The sequence below is a fragment of the Pituophis catenifer genome, unplaced genomic scaffold, assembly GCF_029215685.1.
Source record: "Pituophis catenifer annectens isolate HBS135680 unplaced genomic scaffold, rPitCat1.0.hap2 SCAF_14, whole genome shotgun sequence".
Taxonomy (NCBI): Eukaryota; Metazoa; Chordata; class Lepidosauria; order Squamata; family Colubridae; genus Pituophis; species Pituophis catenifer.
In genome coordinates, this window is record NW_027256894.1 from 20,066,494 (window position 1) to 20,083,424 (window position 16,931).

Sequence of the window (16,931 nt, forward strand, 5' to 3'; positions counted from 1 at the left end):
ACATGAATTGAGTCCTCGGTAATCTGCCATCTGAATTCATCTAACCGCCTGTTACCTTATCTGTCGTCGGGAATTCTAGCCACCTACCATCGAATCTTATCTTTCCGAATTCCCGAATCTGCGATCGAATCTGTTCTCCGAATTCTGCCATTTGCAATCTCAATTTTCCTCCGAATTCCACCGTCTGTAATCCAATCTGGGTTGAATTCCACCGTCTTGAAATTTAATCTGTCCTCTGAATTCCTCCATCTTTTCTTTTTTTTTTTTTATTGAAAAAGTTTTAAAACAAACACAATTTCCCCACAACCCTCCCACCCAACCCCCCCCCTCCCCGACTTCCCAGAGCAGAACACAAGGTATTTCTATTAACTTTTAACAATAAACTAAATTGCTTAACCAATCATTAAACTAACACCCCCTAAAAAAAATTCTTAACCCCCCATAGATAAAATCCTACTTCTTAGACATAATACTTCTAATATCACTTATATAGTGCTTATACAGTTAAAAAAATCATTCATAAGCTATTTGATATTTTTTAGTCTGATACTTATTTTGAATATAATCAATCCATCTTCTCCAGTCCTGTATATACCTTTCTTGTGTGTGATCCTTCAAATATGCTGAAATTTTAGCCATTTCAGCTAAATTAGTTACTTTCAATATCCAGTCATCAATAGTAGGCAAAAAATCCTTCTTCCAATGTTGTGCTATCAACAATCTTGCTGCTGTTATCAAGTTCAAAATCAGTTTAGAATTCCTCCATCTTTTCAACTGCGGCTTTCTAGTTTGGGCTTCCTTTTTTTTAATCCGTTTTTCCTAAAGGAATTTCTGCCCTCCACACTGCCACAAAAGATCGGCCACAAAGAGAAAAGAGAGTTTGAGACCCACAAGAGAAGACGAGCCCTTAAGGAAGATCTAGGGAAACATTCTAAGAATCCAGCAAGAATTTCTTCATTCTCTCTGCACGGATCACCAATGGGAGCAGCGACAACAAAGCAGAACTCAAAACATCCAGTTTCAATAGTTTTCGATGTGCCAAAGCATGATTAAAAAACGGGACGGGGTCTTTTTTTTTTTTTTTTTTAATTTGATTTATATGCCGCCCTTCTCCGGAGACTCAGGGCGGCTTACAATGCGTTAAGCAATAGCCTTCATCCTTTTGTATATTTTATACAAAGTCAGCTTATTGCCCCCACAAACTGGGTCCTCATTTCACCTACCTTAGAAAGGATGGAAGGCTGAGTCAACCTTGAGCCTTGGAGAGATTCGAACCAGCAGAAATTGCAGGCAGCTGTGTTAATAACAGGGTGCACTAAACCCCTGTACTATCAAGGCTCATTCAAGTCTTAAACCCACTTGGATTGTCCAGTTCCATATTTTTTTTGCAACGGCTCTGCTTACCACCCATGCTAGGGAAAAAAAAGACTTTCTCGATCAGGGGGTCTCCAACCTTGGCAACTTGATTTAAGACTTGTGGACTTCAACTCCCAGAGTTCCTCAGCCAGAAAAGCTTTCTGGGAGTTGAAGTCCACGAGTCTTAAAAGTTGCCAAGGTTGGAGACCCCTGTTCTAGATCCCTATTCCTCAATACTTAGCAGCTTTTAAGATAGGTGGACTTCAACTCCCAGAATTCACACACACAACACACACACACACACACGGAGAGATAATCCTCAATTTACAACAGCCCGTTTAGTGACCAAAGTTACAATGACACTGAGAAATGTGATTTAGGACTGTTCTTTCACAAGTTACGACCTTTGCAGTCTCCCCACGATCGTGTGATCAAAATTCAGACACTATATATGTGTGTGTGTGTGTGTGTATAGATATGCATATATATGTAGATAGATACCCTGTTTCCCCAAAAATAAGACCTCCCCGGATAATAAGCCCAATCGGGGTTTTAAGCTCATACGCTAAAATAAGCCCCCCTCGAAAATAAGTCCTTCCCAAAAATATTTAAACGCATATGCAGCTAGTCCCTGCCATTTCCTCTGGTTAGGGTTAGAGAGACAGAGCTGGAAATCAGGTAAGACGGCAAGAGGAGCTCTGTCTTGCTCCACTCGCCCCAAAATAATAAGACCTCCCCGAAAATAAGGCCAAGCAGAGTTCAAAAAAATTTAAGACAGGGTCTTATTTTCAGGGAAACACAGTAGATAGATAGAAATGCATATATATATATATATACACACACACACGCACACACACACACACACACGAATACACGCATGCATGCATACACAGGTAGGCCTCGACTTATGAATGCAACTGAGCTCAAAATTTCTGTTAAGTAAGGCATTTGTGAAATGAGTTTAGGACTTTTTATGACCTCTCTTGTCACAGTTGTTAAGTGAATCACTGAAGTTGTTAAGTTAGTAACACGGTTGCTAAGTGAATCTGGCTATATATCGATCTACCTACCTACCTATCTCTAGCTAGCTAGCTAGCTATTTAGCTATCCATCCAGCCATCTATCCATCATCTGTTACTCTATATCTATCATTATCTATCTTTCTATCTATCTATCTATCCATCTCTTTATCATCTCTCTCTCTATATCATCTACCTACCTACCTACCTACCTACCTGTCATCTATATCATCTATCTTATCATCTATCCATCCATCATCTCTATCTCTCTCTATCTATCATTATCTATCTTTCTATCTATCCATCTATCCATCTATCTCTCTATATCTCTATCTATCTTCTATCTATCTATCTATCAATCATCTATATCATCTATCTTATCATCTAGCTATCCATCCATCATCTCTATCTCTCTATCTCTATCATTATCTATCTTTCTATCTATCCATCTATCTATCCATCTATCATCTCTATTTCTACCATCTATCTACCATCTATCTCTCTATATCTCTATTATCTATATCTCTATCATCTATCTATCTATCTATCTATCTATCTATCTATCAATAAAAATTCAATTTAAAGTTTCTCTGACGGCTTCATTTAAATGCTTCCTTCCTACCCGAAAGGCATGGATTCTGAAGCAGTGGGGTTCCCGCAGCCCCCAATATCTACAGATTATTACAGGCCGGTGTCAAAGAACAATCAAACTTTCTTTCCTTGTTCTGAACCACCAGCTCCTACCGGTATTTCCTTAGGGTAGGTCGAGTTCCTCTTTTTAGGAGTCACATTTAGATCATTCTTACTTCTGCTCTGGAGCTGGTCTTCTAAAAGCCACATGTGATCATGCTGGACTCTGGACTTCAACAGACACTGTCCCAGGGAAAGTCAGACTTTCTACTGACAAATTTCAGTTTCCCTCTGAACACAAGAAGCTAAGGAGCAATGTTGGAGACCAAGGTCCCAAGTGGGGTGGGGTGGGGTGGGAATTCTCTGTGACCCCTTACTCAATCTTATTTGGAGACCCCAGAGCAGGGGTCTGCAACCTTAAACACTCAAAGAGCCATTTGGACCCGTTTCCCACAGAAAAGAAAACACCGGGAGCCACAAAACCCTTCCCGTGCCTGACTATTTCTTGAGCACCCACAAAACTAGAATATGTAGTTGAATTAAACGTTCTGTTTTCTTCTGAAACTTTTCTTTTCTTGGATTTATCCATGGTTGGCCTACCGGGGGTTGAAAAGCTCAATAAATCGCATGCCGGCGGGTGTCGCACATTGGCGGTTGTGACGCATATTTTGAGTAGACAGGGAGCCACAGCACAGAGGTGAAAGAGCCACATACGGCTCCAGAGCCGCAGGTTGCTGACCCCTGCCCCAGAGGGAGTAATTACAGGTATGGGTAATCCTCGACTTAGTAACAGTTCATTGAGTGACCGAAGTTGCGACGGCACTGAAAAACAGTTGAGCTGCTTCCGGTTCGGACCGGTTTGGGCGAACCGGTAGTTCCGACCAGCGGGTGCACCCACCCATTCACTCACACATACCCCGGCGCTATTTTGTCCTATATCGCTATGATTTTGGAGCTGCGTGCATGCATGGAAGGCTGCACGCATGCACGGATGGCATGCACATGCGCTCACATTTTGTTGCTGGGCGAACCGGTTGTTACATTGTGTGACAGCCACCTCTGGTTGCAACGGCACTGACATAGGACCGTTTTTCACCCTTAAGGCCGTCGAAGCAATCCCCACGTGGTCACGGGATCAAGATTCAGACACTTAGCATGTGTCTCCAATTTACGACGGTCGCAGCGTCCCGGAGTCACGCAATTTCCCCTTTTTGCGACCTTCTGACAAGCAAAGTCAAGGGGGGAGGGAAGCCCGATTCACTTAACAACGGTGTTACGGACTTAACCACCGCAGGGATTCACTTAACAACAGTTTTACGGACTTAACCACCGCAGGGATTCACTTAACAACAGTTTTACGGACTTAACCACCCCAGGGATTCACTTAACAACGGTGTTACGGACTTAACCACCGCAGGGATTCACTTAACAACAGTTTTACGGACTTAACCACCCCAGGGATTCACTTAACAACGGTGTTACGGACTTAACCACTGCAGGATTCACTTAACAATAGTTTTACGGACTTAACCACCGCAGGGATTCACTTAACAACGGTGTTACGGACTTAACCACTGCAGGATTCACTTAACAATAGTTTTACGGACTTAACCACCGCAGGGATTCACTTAACAACGGTGTTACGGACTTAACCACTGCAGGATTCACTTAACAACGGCGGCCAGGAAAGTCATAAAATGGAGCAAAACCTCACTGGACAACTGTCTCGCTTAGCAACAGAAATGTGGAGCTCCATGGTGGCCGTCAGGCTTTCTCTGTTATTCTGCTTTGTGGTAGAGAAACGAGCCAAATGAATAAAATCCGGCCTCCAAATTATGGGATGAACTGCTGTTGGGATTAAATCAGCTCCCTTCTTACCACTGGAGGAGACTTCCAAAAGGTATTTCTTTATTAAGACCTTTATTAAGTGTTTTTAATTGTTTTAAAAGTAATCACTGACGAATTACTAATGGCTTCAATAGTACTTTTCTTTGAATTGTATTTTGTGAGCCTCCAGGAGCCGCTGAGCAAGTGGGTGGCATGGGGACATTTTGAAGAAATAAATTAAATCATCAAGTTAGCCTTTTTAGAGCTCACCAATTCCCTTGTTGCTGGGGGAAGGTTTTTTTCTGCTATAAAAGACCAAACCACCTACTACCTCTTGGGAAAACGGTTTAAATTAAGCTTCCTGTGTTACGATTCACATTTGCCAAATAAGAACATCAGAGGAGCTCCGACAGGTGAGATTAAAACAATATTTCTCAATCTCGGCTTACTTTCAGATGGGTGGACTTCAACTCCCAGAATTCCACAGCCAACATGGCCGAAAGAAGCCAAGGTAGAGAAAAAGTCAACGAAAGGCTTAGGGTTCATTTAATGACCATTTGACGTTACAACGGTGCCATAAAGAAGTGACTTTACAACCGGTTCTCACACCCCCATTTGCAGCCTCCCTGTGGTCACATGATCAAAATTGAGACGCTTGGCAACTGGCATGTCCTTATGACGGTTGCAGTGTCCCGAGATCACATGTTCTCCTTTTGCGACTTTCCGACAAGCTAAGTCAACGAGGGAAGCCAGAGTTGCTAAACGAACGTGCTGAGTTGCCTGATCGGCAGAGGCTTTTTTTCCATTTAAATGCCTCTGACGATCCAAGCTGAGTTGCCTGATCGACAGAGGCTTTTTTTCCATTTAAATGCCTCTGACGATCCAAGCTGAGTTGCCTGATCGGCAGAGGCTTTTTTTCCATTTAAATGCCTCTGACGATCCAAGCTGAGTTGCCTGATCGACAGAGGCTTTTTTTCCATTTAAATGCCTCTGACGATCCAAGCTGAGTTGCCTGATCGACAGAGGCTTTTTTTCCATTTAAATGCCTCTGACGATCCAAGCTGAGTTGCCTGATCGGCAGAGGCTTTTTTTCCATTTAAATGCCTCTGACGATCCAAGCTGAGTTGCCTGATCGACAGAGGCTTTTTTTCCATTTAAATGCCTCTGACGATCCAAGCTGAGTTGCCTGATCGACAGAGGCTTTTTTTTTCATTTAAATGCCTCTGACGATCCAAGCTGAGTTGCCTGATCGACAGAGGCTTTTTTTCCATTTAAATGCCTCTGACGATCCAAGCTGAGTTGCCTGATCAGCAGAGGCTTTTTTTTCATTTAAATGCCTCTGACGATCCAAGCTGAGTTGCCTGATCGACAGAGGCTTTTTTTTCCATTTAAATGCCTCTGACGATCCAAGCTGAGTTGCCTGATCGACAGAGGCTTTTTTTTTTCATTTAAATGCCTCTGACGATCCAAGCTGAGTTGCCTGATCGACAGAGGCTTTTTTTTTCATTTAAATGCCTCTGACGATCCAAGCTGAGTTGCCTGATCGACAGAGGCTTTTTTTCCATTTAAATGCCTCTGACGATCCAAGCTGAGTTGCCTGATCAGCAGAGGCTTTTTTTTCATTTAAATGCCTCTGACGATCCAAGCTGAGTTGCCTGATCGACAGAGGCTTTTTTTTTTTCATTTAAATGCCTCTGATGATCCAAGCTGAGTTGCCTGATCGACAGAGGCTTTTTTTCCATTTAAATGCCTCTGACGATCCAAGCTGAGTTGCCTGATCGGCAGAGGCTTTTTTTTTTTCATTTAAATGCCTCTGACGATCCAAGCTGAGTTGCCTGATCGGCAGAGGCTTTTAAAAGAAAAAAAAAGCCTCTGCCGATCAGGCAACTCAGCTGGGATCGTCAGAGCCTTTCGAAAGCATTTTTTTTACCACCTCTTCGCCGAAGAGGTTGTAGAAAAAATGGTTTTAAAAGGGGGAAAAAATGGCCACGCCCACCCAGTCACATTACCCCCCCCCCCAAGCCACGCCCACAGAACCAGTAGTAACAAATTTTCGATTTCACCACTCGTCGACACCATGCTGGCTGGGGAATTCTGGGAGTTGAAGTCCACAACTCTTAAACAACTTCTAGAAACAGGTCCTTCCACTCATTAATTGTTCTAACTGTCAGGAAATTCCTCCTTAGTTCTAAGTTGCTTCTCTCCTTGATTAGTTTCCACCCATTGCTTCTTCTCCTGCCTTCAGGTGCTTTGGAGAATAGCTTGACTCCCTCTTCTTTGGGGCAGCCCCTGAGATATGGGAAGACTGCTATCCTGTCACCCCCTAGTCCTTCTTTTCATTAAACATTAGACATGCCCAGTTCCTGCAACCGTTCTTCGTATGTTTTAGCCTCCAGTCCCCTAATCCACCACTTCAGACAAATCCAACATCTTCTTAAAAACTTCCAGTGTTGGAGCATTCACAACTTCTGGAGGCAAGTAGTTCCACTGATTAATTGTTCTCACTGTCAGGAAGTTTCTCCTTAGTTCTAAGTTGCTTCTCTCCTTGATTAGTTTCCACCCACTGCTTCTTGTCCTACCCACAGGTGCTTTGGAGAATAGCTTGACTCCCTCTTCTTTGGGGCAGCCCCTGAGATATGGGAAGACTGCTATCATGTCTCCCCTGATCCTTCTTTTCATCAAACTAGACATACCCAGTTCCTGCAACCGTTCTTCATATGTTTTAGCCTCCAGTCCCCTAAGAGAAGGAGAAAGGAGGAGGAGGAGAAAGAAGAGAAGGAGAAAGAGGAGAAGGAGGGAGAGAAAGCGGAGGAAAAGGAGGAAGAAGAGGAGGAGGAGAAGGAGAAAGAGGAGGGGGAGGAAGGAGGAGAAAGAGGAGGAGGAAGGTTTCCACCCGTTGCTTCTTCTCCTGCCTTCAGGTGCTTTGGAGAATAGCTTGACTCCCTCTTCTTTGGGGCAGCCCCTGAGATATCGGAAGACTGCTATCATGTCTCCCCTGGTCCTTCTTTTCATCAAACTAGACATACCCAGTTCCTGCAACCGTTCTTCATATGTTTTAGCCTCCAGTCCCCTAAGAGAAGGAGAAAGGAAGAGGAGGAGAAAGAAGAGAAGGAGAAAGAGGAGAAGGAGGGAGAGAAAGTGGAGGAAAAGGAGGAAGAAGAGGAGGAGGAGAAGGAGAAAGAGGAGGGGGAGGAAGGAGGAGAAAGAGGAGGAGGAAGGTTTCCACCCGTTGCTTCTTCTCCTGCTCTCAGGTGCTTTGGAGAATAGCTTGACTCCCTCTTCTTTGGGGCAGCCCCTGAGATATGGGAAGACTGCTATCTTGTCTCCCCTGGTCCTTCTCTCCCCAATCAAGAGTAAAGCCCTGTCACGCCACGACTCAGCCACGCCAGCTAAGCCAAGGTTCGCCTCCCCTCCATTTGACTCTTGGCCAGGAGAACAAAGCCAGCCTGCCTGCCTGCCTTCTCCTCCCCGTAGCCAACCGAAGCTTTCCACCAACGGTGCAAAACAAACAACCCGGCAAGTGTGAAGCTGCGAAAGGAAAAGTGCTGCTCTCACTACAAAAAAAAAGCTGCATTAAAAAAAAAAGAATTTGCATTTTGGAGCTTGGAGGGATCGCGAGCCAAAAATCGCAGCAAAGCAGCTGCGGAGGATGGACGAAAACGGCGTGTCAGCCACAGGAACAGAGTTAAAAGGGACTTTGGAGGTCATCCAGTCCAACCCCCTGCTCACAACAGGAGACCTGTACTAGGGATTCGAACCGCCGAACGGCCGACCTTTCTGATCGACAAGCTCAGCGTCTTAGCCACTGAGCCAACTAGTCAGGCACTATATCGGAGGCTATTCCAATGAATTCCAAAGAAGATGGTACCCAAGTGAACTCTGAGATGGGGGGGGGGGGGGTCCACCACCCATGTATTTCTTGGCCAACGTCTCTTAATGACGTGTGTGTGTGTGTGTGTGTGTGTGTGTGTGTGTCCATGCACACACCTTCCGGTCAGTGTGAAGACTCCTGAAGATTGTCGGCATAAGTCCCTGGAGTTTTCTTAATAAGGTTTTCAGCAAAGTTTGCCATTGATTCTTTCTTTGGGTTGAGACAAGAGTGACTGGCCCAAGATCACCCAGCTGGCTTCCTGCCTAAGGTGGAACTAGAACTCACCGTCTCCTGGTGATTGGCCCAAAGTCACCCAGCTGGCTTTCCTATCTAAGGCAACACTAGAACTCACAGTCTCCTGGTCAATGGCCCAAAGTCACCCAGCTGGCTTTCATGCCTAAAGCAACACTAGAACTCACAGTCTCCTGGTCAATGGCCCAAAGTCACCCAGCTGGCTTTCCTATCTAAGGCAACACTAGAATTCACAGTCTCCTGGTCAATGGCCCAAAGTCACCCAGCTGGCTTTCCTACCTAAAGCAACACTAGAACTCACAGTCTCCTGGTCAATGGCCCAAAGTCACCCAGCTGGCTTTCATGCCTAAAGCAACACTAGAACTCACAGTCTCCTGGTGAATGGCCCAAAGTCACCCAGCTGGCTTTCCTACCTAAAGCAACACTAGAACTCACAGTCTCCTGGTCAATGGGACAAAGTCATTGAGCCAGCTTTCCTACTAAGGCAGGACTAGAACTCACAATGGCCTGGTGAGTCAACCAAACCAGGGGAAGCTGTTCTCAATGGCTATTATCATTTTTTATTTATTCTTCCCACCCCCCCACCAAAAAAAAGTAAAACAGTGGAGAACTGCAGGATTTTAACAGAAAAGAGCAAAAGAGAGAAATACGATCATAATTCTGCTACTTTCTTTTTGGAGTCCTAACCCCCCATGGTTCCCCTCCACCTGGCTAGGGACTTCTGGGAGTTGAAGTCCGCCCTACTTAAAGCTGGTGAAGCCGTGAACCACTGACACCGATGATTTAAAGACGGCCCAGCCGAATGAATTCAGTCTAAAAACCCCCGTATCTAAACATCTCCGAGAACCCTCCTGCCAAGGCGTGTGTGAAACAGGAAGCGAGCTGCATTTTTTAAAAAAAAAAAAATTAAAATAAATGCGACATCAGCAGTTCTGTGTCTCCAGGGGTTTGTGTGTGAGAGAGATTGTATAAGCTACAAGACAAGGCCATTGATGCTTATTCATGAATTCCATCTTTCTCAACTTTGGTAACTTTTAAAGATGGGTGGACTTCAACTCCCAGAATTCCCCAGCCAGCCATGGCTGGCTGGGGAATTCTGGGACTTGAAGGCCACGTATTTTAATATTGCAAATCGTTGCAAACTATAAATACTGGACAGTGGTCTAGCATCCGAATTTTTGATACGTGACCACGGAGAGGCTGAAAGGGTCATAAGTGTGAGAAATGTCCTCAGTCTTTTTTTTAGTGTGGTCGTAACTTCGAAACGGTCACTAAACGGATGGCTGTAAGCCACGGCTTGCTTCCATAAGTTGTGAACGCTCCAACACCGGAAGTTTTTAAGAAGAGATTGGATAACCTTCTGTCTGAAATGCTATAGGGCAGTGATGGCTAACCTTTTCCAGACCGAGTGCCCCAAAGCGTGTGCATGCATGTGCAAATGCGTGCACGCGTGCCTGAACCCCCAAAATGCAATGCGCATGTGGCAAGGGCCCCTGCAGCACCCTGCCCCCCCGTGCATGCGCATGCGTCCCCCCTGCCTGCACCACACACCCCCACGCATGTGTGGCAGAGACTCGAAGACCAGCTGGCCAGCGAGAGGTGCGCATGCCATGTGCAGCAGAGCTGAACTGGGGCGACGGCTCGCATGCCATCAGAGAGGGCGCAGCGTGCCACCTCTGGCACTCTTGCCATAGGTTCGCCATCACGGGTATAAGGGTTTCCTGCCTAAGCAGGGGGTTGGACTAGAAGACCTCCAAGGTCCCTTCCAACTGTGCCATTCTATTCTATTCTATTCTATTCTATTCTATTCTATTCTATTCTATTCTATTCTATTCTATACTATTCTATTCTATATTCTAATCTAATCTAATCTAATCTAATCTGTAATCCTGTTTCTACTCCTTCGTCGGCGATTTTCAGACCGTTTCTCCCCATCCATCCTCTCTCCCGGAAGCCTGCATCCGTCCTCGCCTGTCTGCCGTCCATCTGGACGGCCGGTGCGACAAGGCCCTGAATGAGCCCACAGACCCCGGTCCAGTTGCCTGCCATATGACGCACCGATTGTGGCCGCAGGAGAAAGGAAAGCTTGCAATCCGTGGCCATCAATGGCTCCCTTGTCTTGCCCGCACTGTGACTCCACACAGCTCCTGCCCAGCTGACGGGCAGAGTTGCAGGGCCCGTCCGCTCACCCTGGGGAGGGGGAGCCTGTCCGTTCCCCACTCCCCCCCTACTCCCCCACACAAAGGCCAGACTCTCCACACAACCCCAAAACCAGTTATCCCATCTCTCCTCCAATCAGGTTCCAGCTTAAATATATACATATACATATACATATACATATACATATACATATACATATACATATACATATACATATACATATACATATACATATGGGCAGTCCTCGCTTTAAGACAACCGAGCCCCAAATGTAACATTTCTCACTTCTTTGAAGCGAGAAATGTGCGAAGGGAGCTTTGTCCCATTGTACGGCTTTTCTCGCCGTAAAGCGAATCCTTGCAGTTCTTAAATTCGTGATGCGGTCGTTAAGCGAATCCGGGTTTTCCTTTCCCCCACCCCCCCAATCGACTTTGCTGGTCGGAAGATCACAAAAAGGGGCTTCCGGGAGCATCGAAACCGTCATAAACGCGAGTCCGTTGTCAAGCCTCCAAACGCCAATCGCGTGACCGATGCCGCAACGGTCACTAAGTGTGACAAACGGCCAGAAGTCGCTTTCCCTCCCCCTCCCCCGGTGCGGTGTAACTTCAAACAGTCACTAAATGAAGTGTTGTTAAGTTGTAAGACTACCATATATACATACATACATACATACATACATACATACATACATACATATATATATAGTTTGGAATGCAAATAGCAGAATGACATCTCTGTCCAGGGGAGCCAGCAAGTTTGCCCCTAGACGCCAACGGCGGCGGGGTAGGGGGCTGAACCCCCAAATAACCACTGAGAATTTTGCTTCATGCCTCAACCCAGGATGCCCCCCCCCAGTGGATCCCAAAAGACCCACCAGCGGGGTGCAGGGTCTCTTCCCTTGGAGCAGACTGAAGTTTCACTTTTTCCCAAGAACAGAAAGAGGAGGGGAGACACCCCCCCCAAGACCCCAGTTTTTTCTCACCCCTCTCTGGATGCCTGGCGAGGCTCTTGACCCCCAGATCACATGGGATCCGATGCCTGATCCTTTTGCCCTTTAGAAAGTCTCTCCTCCCATCCCCACCGGTGGTTTTCAGCTTTGAACACTCCCCCCCAACGCGGCTTTCCCAGGGGAAGGAGGGAGAGAGGGACCCCCAGAGGTCATCAAGCCAGCCAGCCTTCCCCTGCAACACAGGGCTCCCTTGGGCCGCCTCTGTCCCTCCGGGTCGATCCCATCCACACATGCAGAGCGGAAGAAAGCCGCCCAGAAGGGAAGTGAATGACAGGCCCGGCCCAGCAAGATTCCCAAAGATGCAAATAAAAAAAAACAGCCCCACAGCGCCCTGTTTCCTGCTAGGGATCGCCCGAGATCCAGCCAGCCCGTCTGCCTGGGATCCTCCTACCCGATCTCCCGGGAAAAGGCTCCCGAGGGGGGGGGGGGGGGCGAGGGGGCTTGTAAACCGCACATATTGCCAGGCCTGCCCCACTGATCACTGAATCTCTCTTTTCTCCAAGGTTCCTCCCTAGGGACTAGCCGCTTAAATGGGAAATTCTCCCCAGAGCTTCCACTTCGGGGAAAAAAAAAAGACGGAGGAGAAGAAAGAGAAGGAGAGGAAAGGGCGACCCCCCCTCTCTCCTAACTAACCCTTCTCTTCTCCCCCCCCCCATAGATTAAGGCTTCACCCCAAAAGTACCCTCGGGGGGGGGGAAAGAAAAAAAAAAGGGGGGGGCTCTGCCGTTACTCACCGCTCTGCCTCCGCTTTCCGACCCGGCGGGGGGAAGCGGGGGGTCCGCTGGCTGGGTTTATTCCATGCAACAGGGGATCGGGGCTTTGGGTGGGTGGGGGCGACCCCCGGATCTGGGCCGGGGAGATCCACCCGGGGGTGGGGTGGGGGTGGGATCAGCCAAGGGGGGGCGCCGGGGGGGGGCGCCGGACCCGAGGCGGGGCAGGGGAAGAAGGTAACGAGGGTGGAAGTGGGGGTGGGGGGGGGGTGGAGAAAAGGGAAACAATGTAGCCGCCGCGAACGTTCCAATTTCGAACGTTGCCGGCTTCGCTTTGGAACGTTGGCGCCGCCAAGATTCCGAGCGGCTTTTCGCGGGCGGGCGGCGAGGCGGAGGCGGCGGGAGGATCCGGGTCGAGCGGTGGAGGAGGCGTCGCGGGACGGCGAGGAGCTCTTTTTTCTTCCGACCCAGCCCCGCCGCTCGAGATCTCGCCGGGCCTGGTGCTCGCTGGCTTCCAGGGAACCCGAGCAGCCCGCCCGCAGCCCTACGGCGCCTGCGCGCTTGCCTGCCTTACCTTCCCCCCTTCCCCCCCCCCCCCACCGCCTCGCTTGCCCGTCTCCGCCCAGCGGCGGAGGTGGGGAACTGGGCGAAGGGAAGGCGCCCCCTTCTGGTCAACACGTGCTTTGTGCTAGAGCCTCTCTCTCTCTCTCTTTCTCTCAGTCTTTCTCTCTTTCTCTCAATCCCCCTCCCTCTCAATCTCCCTCTCTGTGTTTCAATATTTATTGATTTCTTTCCCTCTCTCTTTCTCAATCTCTCCCTCTCTTCTCTCTCAATATCTCTCTCACTCACTCTGTCTCAATCTCTCTCTTTCTGTATTTCAATACTTATTGATTTCTCTCAATCTCTCTTTCTCAATCTCTCTCTCTCACTCTCAATAGAATAGAATAGAATTCTTTATTGGCCAAGTGTGATTGGACACACAAGGAATTTGTCTTTGGTGCATACGCTCTCAGGGTACATAAAAGAAAAGATACGTTCATCAAGAATTATAAGAACAGAACAGAACAGAATAGAATACAATACAATACAATACAATACAATACAATACAATACAATAGAATAGAATTCTTTATTGGCCAAGTGTGATTGGACACACAAGGAATTTGTCTTTGGTGCATACACTCTCAGTGTACATAAAAGAAAAGATACATTTGTCAAGAATCATAAGAATGGAATGGAATGGAATAGAATAGAATAGAATAGAATAGAATAGAATAGAATAGAATAGAATAGAATAGAATAGAACAGGAGAGAAGAATAGGATAGGGATAGGGTAGAGTAGAGTAGAGTAGAGTAGAATAGAATAGAATAGAATAGAATAGAATAGAATAGAATAGAATAGAATAGAATAGAATAGAATAGAATAGAATAGAATTCTTTATTGGCCAAGTGTGATTGGACACACAAGGAATTTGTCTTGGTGCATATGCTCTCAGTGTACATAAAAGAAAAGATACGTTCGTCAAGAATCATAAGGTACAACACTTAATGAGAGTCATAGGGAAACAGTCAATATAAATCTTAAGAATACCAGCAACAAGGTTACAGTCATACAGGGGCAATTAACAGGATGTAATACAGGAGCCCTCGACCTACAACAGTTCAATTTAGTGACCATTCAAAATTATAATGGCACTGAAAAAAGAGACTTGCTGGCTGGGGAATTCTGGGAGTTGAAGTCCACCCACCATAAAATTTGCCAGTTTTTTTTTTTTTTAAACCACCCATCTAAATTAGCCTCATCAAAACTGCACCGCTGGGTATTTCCTTTTGAAGCCTGTGGCTTTGCTTGCGGTGCAGCAGGTGTGTTTACTCATTTGAGGAAAAAAGATAGCCATCAAAAGATAAAAGGACTTTGTTTAAAAACTCCGGGTCTCTTCCTATGCACCATTTTTTGCAAGAGAAAGCGGCTGAACAGAGCCAGAAGCTAACTTGCTAGCCAAATAAGAGACAGAGCAGATCTCGATGTTAAGTGCCCAAAAATGGAATGTGGGTTTGTGCAGGCCTGCTTGTGGGCAAGACAGTGGAATTGGCCTGGAGTTTTGTCCCCATTCTGTCTTTTTAAAAAAAAATCAATGTAACTTACAGTCTTCCCTCCCTTAGACTTATGCAAAATTAATCAGTGCATTCATTGTCCTAAATCAACTTGGATTTATTTGTGGAGCACAACTAAGAATGCCACATAAATTAATCATCACCATCAATATTTAATTTGGCAGTGACAAATGGGAGAGTCGGATTCACTTAAAGTGAATATTGGAAAAAAAAAAAAACAATTTCGTTTTTTTTTGAACCGGAGGGAAAATGATACCACAGCACCTCCTACTGCACAATCACAACTTGGCGGTGTTTTGGGCAACCGTAGAGGCTGCTCTGTTGTGTCCAATATGGGATGTGTTCTGTGTGACATGAAACGGACATAAATGCCAGCCGGTTTCCCAAAATGCAGTCCTGCAACCGGGGTGGAAATTTACTTTGGAGACTCCAAATCTGGGTCATAAGTCTCTTTTTCAGGTTCTGTTGTTAAGTTGAGTACTACTTGTATATAATTTCTTGGAGCCCTTCATTGTTGTTTCTATTCCCAGACTTAATCAGAAAGCAGAATAGCCTGCAATGCCTCCAGCCAACCAGCCGGTGGCGCTGTGGATCCAGTCTGGGAACCCAGGGGTTTGAACTGGTAAATCCGCCTGTTGGTCTTTCCAGGTACTTGATGCTAAAGAGGGAAGTTATAACAATGCCGCTCTTATTTCGAAAGGCGAGAGCTGAAAGGCGAGAAGAGGTAGATGTACCCATGAAGAGCTGGCATTGTGTAACTCCTCCTTCATCAGGCTGTCCCGGAGAAAAATTAATAGGTGAGAAAGGTTCCCATGGAGAAAGAAATAAGCACAATTGAGCAGGGAGTTGGATCAGTGGTGAAATCCCATTTTTTTTTACTACCGGTTCTGTGGGCATGGTTTGGTAGGCGTGGCAGGGGAAGGATACTGCAAAATCTCCATTCCCACCCCACTCCAGGGGAAGGATACTGCAAAATCCCCATCCCCATCCCACTCCGGGGGAAGGATACTGCAAAATCCCCATTCCCACCCCACTCCTGGGGGAAGGATACTGCAAAATCTCCATCCCCACCCCACTCCAGGCAAAGGATACTGCAAAATCCCCATCTCCTCCCCATTCCAGCAGAAGGATACTGCAAAATCCCCACTCCCTCCCACTCCTGGGGGAAGGATACTGCAAAATCCCCACTCCCTCCCACTCCTGGGGAAAGGATACTGCAAAATCTCCATTCCCATCCCACTCCTGGGGGAAGGATATTGCAAAATCTCCATTCTCACCCCACTCCTGGGGGAAGGATATTGCAAAATCTCCATTCCCACCCCACTCTGGGGCCAGCCAGAGGTGGTATTTGCCGGTTCTCCGAACTGCTCAAAATTTCCGCTACCGGTTCTGCAGAACCTGTCGGAACCTGCTGGATTTCCCCCCTGGGTTGGACTAGAAGACCTCCAAGGTCCCTTCCAGCTTTATTCTGATTGATTTTTCCAGTTGGCGCTCTTGGGGGGTGGGCAGGCAGAACTGAGAAGGCAGGGGTGGGTCTGATTTGTGACCGCTTGACCTCTTTAAAAAGCACAAGGGAGAGTGTGACGTGAAGGCGTCCCAAGCACAAGAGAGCAGGCAAAAAAAGTAGATTGCAGACTTTTCTTTGGAAACCACGTCTGATTTAATTGCTTCTCAGACTTCAAAGCAAGATGCCTGGCACACAGGGGGCTCTCCAAACTTGGCAACTTGTGGACTTCAATCCCCAGAATTCCCCAGCCAGCATGGTTGCCGGCATCGCTGGCTGGGGAATTCTGGGAGTGGAAGTCCACCAACCAGTTTTTAAAGTTGCCAAATTTGCAGCAGCCTCTCTTGATTTCCCAGGATGCTTCTGTGGGCCCTCCTAAGCAGGAAGGCCAATAGCCACCTTGAGATGGGACAATTGGAAAGTGCCATCCAGCCCATCTGGAATACACACACACACACACACACATCCCAAAAAAAGC

The 16,931-nt window shown here is 46.8% G+C and overlaps 1 protein-coding gene across 1 annotated transcript in view; it reads right to left on the reverse strand.

Moving 5' to 3' along the window:
* Positions 1–12,933, reverse strand: part of CSK (C-terminal Src kinase) — a 47,404-nt gene extending 34,471 nt beyond the window's left edge. Inside the window, exon 1 of the mRNA XM_070953913.1 lies at positions 12,859–12,933. The gene's annotated coding sequence lies outside the window, so the exon portion shown is untranslated. The remainder of the gene's footprint in view (positions 1–12,858) is intronic.
* Between the last annotated feature and the right edge of the window lie 3,998 nt (positions 12,934–16,931).